This window comes from Malania oleifera, chromosome 4 (assembly GCF_029873635.1).
Source record: "Malania oleifera isolate guangnan ecotype guangnan chromosome 4, ASM2987363v1, whole genome shotgun sequence".
NCBI lineage: Eukaryota > Viridiplantae > Streptophyta > Magnoliopsida > Santalales > Ximeniaceae > Malania > Malania oleifera.
This window is the reverse complement of record NC_080420.1, coordinates 61581480-61590181: the sequence shown is the minus strand read 5'-3', so window position 1 is coordinate 61590181 and position 8702 is coordinate 61581480. Positions and strand designations below refer to the sequence as shown.

Here is an 8702-nt window from a genome sequence, read left to right as displayed (position 1 = left end):
GGGGAGTGTAGAAATCCCTACAGTGTGAACGACGGCCACGGTTGGTGAATAACGGCCACCTACCATGGTGGGTGAGCCACCACCACCTACCATGAGATCTTACCACAAGCCAGAGGTTATAAATTGAGACCCCCCACTGAAGCTAAACTACACATCTCAACTGCAAGTTGTGTCCTCTTCTATTTTTCCATATTATATTCTCTGTGTACATGTTAAATAGGGACCCGAGTATGTAAAGAATACACAATTGATTCATTCTCATTCTTTACAAAACTAAATGCTCTCACTGTGGGAATACAAAGCATACCCGTGAGCCTGCTTCAAGCTACACGGGTATCCCAATTGGTGGCATGACCTCTAGACCAGGAAGCGTCGTGATGCAATTGGGAATGATGAAGGCACGGGCAAGGCTGCGGTGGATGCAACAGAAAAACATCTTTCCCTCATTCCAGCTTAGAGTTCAAATTCTAACCCAGGTAATGCTCTCCTTAGTTCTAACAAAGAGGCTAACTGCAGCGCTTGGATACTTGATTCCGGAGCAAAGGACCATATGACGTTTGATGCAAATGATTTTTCTTAACACTCCCCTCCTCGGCAAACTAGCATTGCCAATGCTAATGGAATCATCTCTTCGGTAATAGGGGCTGGGATTGTGAGTTGTCACTAGCCCTACCACTTTCTAGTACCCTACTTGTGCCTTCTCTTTCTCACAAGTTACTATCCGTGAGTCAAGTTACTAAAGACCTGAATTGTGTTGTGCTCATTTATCCGACATTTTGTCTTATTCGGGATATTCTCACCAAGGAGATCATTGGGCATGGTACTAAGAGGGGGGGCTCTATTACATGGAAGATTTCAGTGTCGGCCAAGCACATCACATGCACCGCCCGAGTGACCTCAAAATAGAATAGATTTGGCTCTGGCACCGTCAGTTAGGCCATCCTTCGTTTGGTTATTTAAAACATGTCTTTCCTGATTTATTTTCGAATTTGTCAATTTTGGACATTAAATGTGATGCTTACATTTTAGCTAAAAGTCATCAAGTCACTTATTCGTTAAGTATGAATAAGAGTGACATTCCTTTTGCTATAATTCACTCTGATGTATGGGGTCCTTCCCCAAAATCTACTATGTCTGGTTTCTGCTGGTTTGTGATATTTGTTGATGATTGCACTCAAATGACTTGGATTTACATATTGAAACATAAAGATGAGGTCTTCCATGTATTTCAATCCTTTCATAAAATGATTCAAACTCAGTTCTCCACTAAGATTCGAATCCTTCGATCTGATAATGGTGGAGAATATGTGAATCAACAATTCCATGATTATTTCCAACACCATGGACTAATTCATGAGACCTCATGCCCCCAGAATCCTCGGCAAAATGGCATTGCAAAGCGCAAAAATCGCCACATCCTTGAAACTGCTCGAGCTCTTTTACTTGGAGTTCACGTGCCTAGCCACCACTGGGCTGCTGCTGTTGCCACGGCCGTCCACTCATTAACCGCATGCCCCTCCAAAGTCCTTGAGTTTAAGACTCCGCAACAGGCCTTGTCAACCTATGTTTCATTGGCCCATGGTGCTAATAATTCCACCTCGAATCTTTGGTTGTGTTACATTCGTTCACCTCCACAAGAACCGGCACATGAAACTTGATCCTTGTGCCATTCAATGTCTCTTTATAGGATACATTGTACATCAAAAAGGGTACCGCTGCTACGATCCAACTACTAGGCGTAGCTGTGTGACTATGGATGTCACATACGTTCCTTGAATACAACACCTTCTACTCTCCTACCACATCCAATTCTTCTCTTCAGGGGGAGACACGAAAGGAAGAGTTGAATTGGTTGACATTTGACTGGTTCAAGGACACTTATACAGAGCCTAATGCTCCTCAATCGATCATTGAGGAACCTAATCTAGAGCCGACATCTCTAGAAGCTGAAGTAGCAGTACCCCCCCCCCCCCACTCCTCAGTATCCAACGACCCATCTCCTGAGAATATCATTGAGGTAAGCTCTCCTATCACATCTCACATTTCTAATGATGTGGATACTTTTGTTGGCTATGAATTACCTTTTAGGCACAATCGAAGCAAACCACCGAACTAATATTCTCCAGAAATGGAGAAACAAAGATCGAAATATCTTATTGCCAATTAAGTCTCTACGAAGGAGCTGTCTGAATCCCCCAAGAACTTTGTGAATGAACTCTCCTCACACAATATTCCCACAAGTGTTGATGAGGCTCTGAAGGGTGGGTTCAAGTTATGAAGGAAGAAATGGAGGCATTACAAAAAAATGAGATGTGGATTCTTGTTCCCCTACCTGAAGGTAAAAAAAACAGTGGGGTGTAAATGGGTAATCTCCATCAAGTACAAAGCTGATGGATTAGTTGAACGGTACAAAGTAAGACTGGTAGCAAAAGGCTATCCGTAGACATATGGCATAGACTATCAAGAGACCTTCTCATCGGTGGCCAAGTTAAGTACTATCAAGGTTTTGCTATCTATTGCAGCAAACCTTGATTGGCCATTGCACCAGTTTGATGTTAAAAACACCTTTCTCCAATGAGATCTTGAAAAAGAAATATACATGGATGTTCCTCCAAGATATATGGCAAACTCTGAACCTAAGATTGTGTGCAAGCTACAACGAACTTTGTACGGCTTGAAGCAATCTCCTAGAGCATGGTTTGGACGATTGAGCTTGGCAATGAGGATATATGGTTTTCAACAAAGCAACTCTGATCATACGCTATTCTTAAAGCGTCAACGGGGCAAGATAACAACTTTGATAATCTATGTAGACGATATGATCATTACAGGAGATGATCCAAAAGATATAGCAAGACTTTAAGAGCAATTGGCGACAAAATTTGAGATGAAAAACCTAGGAGGACTCAAATATTTTTTGGGAATTGAAGTTGCTAGGTCGAAGCGAGGCATATTCCTTTCCCAATGAAAATATATCTTAGATTTATTATCAGAAGTTGGATTACTGGATTGTAAGCTTGCAGATACACCAATAATCCAAAATCACAAGCTTGGAGAATTCCCAGACCAAGTGTCAAGGAAGGTACCAAAGATTGGTTGGGAAACTTGTTTATCTCTCCCATACATGACCTAACATCGCCTATGCAGTGAGTGTAGTAAGTCAATTCATGCATTGTCCAAGTGAAGATCATATGAATGCGGTGATTCGAATTCTTCAATACCTAAAGTCCTCCCTTGGAAAAGGACTTATGTTCTCAAGAAACAATCACTTAAGGGTTGAAAGTAATACAGATGCTGACTAGGAAGGGAATATTACAGATAGAAAATCCACCTCAGGCTATTTCACGTTTGTTGGAGGGAACTTATCAAGTGCCAAAGCCGAGTTTCATAGGATGTCTAAGGGTCTGTGTGAGCTTCTCTAGCTTCAAAGACTATTAACCGAAATTGGCTTTGCCCCAAGCTGCGAAATGGACTTATTCTGTGATAACAAGGTTGTTATTGACATTTCTCATAATCTAGTCTAGCATGATCGGACCACACATGTCGAAGTAGATCGACACTTCAAACAAAATCTTGAGGCTAAGACAGTTCGATTTCCATTCGTTAAGTCCAAAGACAAGTTGGCAGACATACTTGCAAAAGTTGTATGCAGCAAGAGCTCCTACAACTCACTTGGCAAGTTGGGCATTAGAGATCTATATGCACCAACTTGAGGGGGAGTGTTGGCGTGAGTTGTCCTTCGAGAGATTATAGGAGAGATTTTCTGGATACAAATCCCTCAATTATAGAATCCCTCAATTATAGGGTCAACTATTAAATTTAGCCATGATATATGCATAGCCAAATATAGATAAGTTTCTCTGTTATATATACCCACTCATCCTTGTAAAAATATATAGAATATGTTTCATATATTTTGTCAGAAACTACTCTCTCTATCTTCACCTTTTCTTTCTAATTTATCTCTCTAACTCTAGTCTTTCTTCCCCTCTCTACTCTCTCTCTACTATTACTTTGGTGTTTGCTTCATCAAACAACAGGCATGGCTGCTGTCCTAGGTCAAAGAATAAATGATTCACTCCCTCTTAAAATGAACATCTAATAAAGATCAAAAAGAAAGAAGAAAATTAAAGGTGAATATGACATTAAACAAATAAACTCCATAAAACTCAACCCACTGGATGCAAAAGACACCAAAAAGTTGCAACTTATCTTCATAGAAGTGAAGATTAAGCACATTCCCTAAATAACCCACAGACACTTTGTCTATCAATAATAATGCAAGCAAAATGGCAAAAGAACATTTTTAATGGTGAAGATGTGATCTTTATCAAGAGCATATACTCAAACAATGAGATTTAAGGCAAGATAATGTAAAAAATGTTTTATGTGTGTGTGTGTGCGCGCGCGCGCGCGCGTGCATGTGTGAAGAGGAAACATGCCTTCAACAGAGGGGAGAGAGAGAGAGACTTCAAGGCCAAGTCTTGCTACATTCATTTCCCAAGCGTGCCTCCTCTCTTCAAATCAACATGCTTTTTCTCAAACTCTCCTTCACTTAAATGTGTTTCCCCACCTTATTTCCTTTTCTTTTCCCCTTTATGCCTCCCCTTAGCTTCCTTATTATAGAGCTTTAAAAGTTAGGGTTTCACTTTTAGTTATTTCTTTCCAAAAATGCCCCTTAAAGAACAAGGAGCTTGCCTCCTCGTCCTAAGGAGCGTTTAGGCACAACTCTACCCCCTATCTCACAAGGAAAATGCTGTCTAGGTTAGGGATAACCCTCTATTTCAACAATAGAGGGCTCAAAAGGTAAAATCTAGGTACAAAATTGGCTCAAAACATGCTTGTGAAAATCTAGAAGAGGACTGAAAAAACTTATTAATTTCCTTGTTTGACCAGTCAATTGATCAGATCTCAACAAAATGACCCTATATTGCCACAAGGAATGCCAAGAAACCACATGGGGCTAGGGGCATTCTGGTAATTTCATTAATAAAAGATCAAAATAAGCCCATAGTACCTCTTTTTATCAAAATAGAGATAGAGACTCCAAAAATAAGCCTAGTCAAAATGGCCATCTATAGTTGCCAAGGGGTAGACCCAAACCTATGGTATTAATTACATTGAGACGACCTTTCTTGCCAACTAAATTTTGTTTGTATATTGATCTCATTGGTAGTAAATTTTAGGCCGCCCTTATACTAGTTAGATGTGAAGAAATGCATGGAGCAACCTCTTAGGTATGTTAATGAGAGGATGGTAAAGTATGTAGGTTGCATAAAGCTATAAATGGTTTTAAATAGTTTCCTCGAGCTTGGTTTGTTAAGTTTAGAGTGATCACTATATTTTGCTTTATCTAGTTCTACTTTGATCGTTCAGTCTTTGTCTACAAGAAGGACACAAGGGTGGTACTTTTAGTAGTTTATGTTGGTGATATCATCATCATTTGGCAGTGACCACAACAGGATTGTAGATATTAAGCGGTGACTTCAAGAAAAATTTCAAATTAAGGATGTGCATAGTTGCTTTCTTGGTATTAAGATTGCAGAGTGTAAGAAAGGATTAGAGTCTATCTCGGCAAAAGTATACCTTGGGCTTGCTAAGTGAAACTAGTTTGTTGGGAGTCAACCTATGGATCCTAGCATTCATTTTTATAAGGATGTTAACCAAGCTTTGAAGATAAACGTCGATATAAGCAATTGGTCAAAAAGTTGATCTAATTGACTCTCACTAGACGTGACATATCTTTTGCAAAGGGGGTAGAAAGTCATTTTATGAAAAATTTGAAACAACCACATTTAGGATATTGTTTGTTAGATTTTGCAGTATCTCAAAAGCTCTCCTAATAGAGGTTTGATATATCTATGTAATAGAAACTGTGCAATTGATACACTTATCGGCTTGCTTTCATGATGATTGAAGGTCTACTACTTGATATTGTAAGGACATAATCTTGTTACCTGGCATGATAAGAAACAACTATTGTAGCAAGATCTAGTGCTAAAGCAGAACATCGAGCTACGGCTCATACTATGAGGGCACTTATATGGCTGAAGTCTCTCATGTCAAAGATGGGATTCTTGGGAACAAAGCCAATAGAAATAATTGGTGATAATCAAGTAGCCAGTTATACTATTCTCAATCCAATATTTGGTTAGAGTACATAGCACATTGAAGTTGATTGTGATTTTGTGACGAACGTAGTGTTGAAAAGGTCATCAAGACTTCCTTTGAGATATTTGTGGATCCGTTAGGCATGTTTTCACAAAGCTTTTATTTAAGCCTGCCAGCACCTTGTGTAACGATTGTAACAAGGTATGATTAAGTGACACTTATGCACCTCCAAGTTGTGGGCAACTCTCGGAACATAATTTTTTATTTTACCAATTAGGTTGTGTGAGTGGGGGTATTTTTGTCCACAATTCTTTTTCATTATTATTACTCTATAAGAGGGCAGACTAGGACGCATGCTCCATGAAAAGCTGCCACCTCTTTTTCTCTTCTTTTCTTCTTTTTTTCTCTTCTTCTCTCCTCTATCCATAACTTTAAAACAAGCACCATATCACTTGAAAATTGAACACAGAATGTCATATTGCAATTAAGCGGTTATTTACAAAGACACGGGCAAAATGCCAAACCCCAAGGATAAACTACTTCCCTAATTAAAATTTAGATCAAGTTGCATTCCTCCTTTCACTATTTTTTCACTAGCAAGAGATACCTAGATTTCAATCTCTCAAGCAAGATGCAAAAGTTCCTTCCTTATTTCTTGATATCTTTTCCTAATTTTTGTAACATTATTCTCTTTAACAGTTTCATGGACTAGTATATGTATATCCTTCTCAAAATTAAAAAAAAAACTTCCTGTGTTTCCATTTTTTATGTTATTAACTTCGCTCACTTCTAAAGTTGCATAATCCTATTTTTCCATGTTTTTCAAAACTTCTAATATGACAATTTATAGACAAAAATCGTCCTCCTTATCTTAGACCAACCTTTTCTCACTCTATCAACCAAGTTCTTTGATAGCATACTTGCAATTCAAACTTGTGAAGACATCAATTTGCCTCATACCAACCCTTCAAGCTTCATTTACCAATAGCTCAAAATACACTTTCATGTTCCTAGCATCATTATCCTTTATGATCATCCCTTGATGTCCATATGATTTTAGTTAGGCAACCAATCAATCAACCAAATCCCATGCTCCAACAAAATGAAATATCCTATTGACTATCTACTTGTTCTTTTTGAATCCATGTCATAATCATTCCATAAATTCATATGCCGGATATTTACCTACTATAGAATTACTGGAAATTTTTGTAAGACAATTGTAAGACTGGCCATGTTATATGAATTAAAGTTATGGGCAATTAAGGAAAAAAATTCTCAAAGAATAGTAGAGCAGAGGCAGGGATTTTAGGATGGATGAATGACAATGTAAGGATATAGCACTACATACGCTTTGCATAATACAAAGAGAAACAAGGAAAGAATAGAATCAATGTCAGAATCCAATTACTAAGTTTGGATATTCATGTGAAATGATTGTTAGAATAGCAATTCTAATTCCTTTCCAACAACATTTGGCATCCTAGAATGGTGGCTGAATAAATTTAAATAAAAAATAAAAAACTTAAGCTATAACTTAATTTACCAAATTAAATAGTAATATAATTTATCATTAAACTATAATCTTTGAAGCACATATCCTACCTCTCTGGTTCTCTCTGCCTCTGCCCACATCAAGGTGGGGATGATGGGACAGGTGAAGCATGAGATTGCAGCAATGAACACAAAACCCCTAAACATAGTCGAGCTTCTACAATCTACTTAGCCAGGAAACTAGTTCCCAGCAGAAAGGCCTTCTCCAAGGTCGTGCACAGTGGTCAAGGGAGGAATAACAAAAGTTGATTCCTACTAGAGATTTTTTGGGTCACAGGGTATATCACTTCTATCTGAAGCAACATAATTACTTGCTCGACAAGGATAATGAAAAAGGGGAAAATTTGAAGAATCTCTCACTCAATGAGAATTTTGGACAACTGAGGATCAAGAATCCGGAACTGCAGCGGAATAGGAGGATCAAAATCACCAGCAAACTAGTGGCTTGATCTTACACTATACTCTTTCAAGCACATACCATATCTCTCTGATTCTCTCTGCCTCTGCCCACATCAAGGTGGGGATGATGGGACAGGTGAAGCATGAGATTGCAGCAATGAACAAAAAACCCCTAAATATAGTCGAGCTTCTACAATCAACTTAGCCATGAATTTGTTACCATCAGCAAGGCCTTCTTCAAGGTCATGCAGGGAGGAATAACAGAAGCTGAATCCTACAGGAGATTTTTTCCAGAGTCCCAGGTATATCACTCCTATCTGAAGCAAGATAATCACTGGCTTGACAAGGATACTAAAAAAGGGGCAAAATTGAAGAATCTATTGCACAAAGAGAATTTTGGACAACCAAAGCAAGAATCTGGGAATTGCAGCGGCATAGGAGTATCAAAATCACCAGCAAACTAGTAGATTAATCCTACAGGTGTTGTCATCAGCGAGAAATCACCTGAAAGAGAGAGATCTGAGAGAGAGGGAGGAACAGAACTGTGATTCCCATGGCTGAGAGGCAAAATCACCATTTTACTAAATGGTAGAATCAGTATTCTCCCTCAAAAGAGGGCAAGCCTTGGATCAACAGCA

At 38.7% G+C, this 8702-nt stretch overlaps 1 protein-coding gene across 3 annotated transcripts in view; it reads right to left on the bottom strand.

The window, feature by feature from the left end:
* The window catches only part of LOC131154207 (histidine kinase 4), a 66678-nt gene that overhangs the window by 41523 nt on the left and 16453 nt on the right, over positions 1-8702 (bottom strand). The gene's annotated exons all lie outside the window — the stretch shown is intronic.